The sequence below is a fragment of the Fulmarus glacialis genome, unplaced genomic scaffold (genome assembly GCF_000690835.1).
Source record: "Fulmarus glacialis isolate BGI_N327 unplaced genomic scaffold, ASM69083v1 scaffold15843, whole genome shotgun sequence".
NCBI classification, from domain to species: domain Eukaryota; kingdom Metazoa; phylum Chordata; class Aves; order Procellariiformes; family Procellariidae; genus Fulmarus; species Fulmarus glacialis.
The window spans coordinates 1-620 of NW_009204995.1; positions in this window are offsets into that span (position 1 = coordinate 1).

Consider the following 620-nt stretch of genomic DNA (forward strand, 5'->3'; position numbering starts at 1 on the left):
GCCAGCACCGCGGTGGCTGCAGACCCGCTCGCCGCGCAGCCCGGCTCCTGGCGCACCTCTGCCGCTGCCGCTCCTCACCCGAAAGGAGGCAAGAAGGAAGTTTTAGCTACGAGGAAGCGTTCATGCTAGAATAAGAGCCTTGCTACGGGGACAGCAGTAGTGAAAAACCATTTTGCTTTAAATTTGAAGCCTTCCCTTAAGCCGCGTCAGCGTTGCCATGTGCACGGGTCGGGCTGACGCAAAGTTTCCGAGCCAGCGTGACCCCAGCCTGGTGGCACCACTGCCACCTGCAACGGGGGCACCAGCCCTGCTGCAAGCCCGGGAGCAAACCCTCCCACCCCTCAGCCCTGCGAGAGGGGGGAAAATAGCTGAAAAAGGGTGTTAGCCCCAGGTGGGGCTTGCCTGGGGCTGAGCAAACCCTTCAGCTCATGCTGCCTGGCCAGGGAGGAGCCAGCACAAACCAGCTCTTGGTTTTTTTCCCCCTGCAGCCAGGTGATTCCTATTCTCAAAAACAAAGGAAAACTCCTTAAGCCACCACCCGGCTCCCTCCCCTTTCCGAAGGCAGGCTTGCAAGGATATATATAAATGAGAAGGCTGTAGGCGAGGGGCCGGCTGGCGCA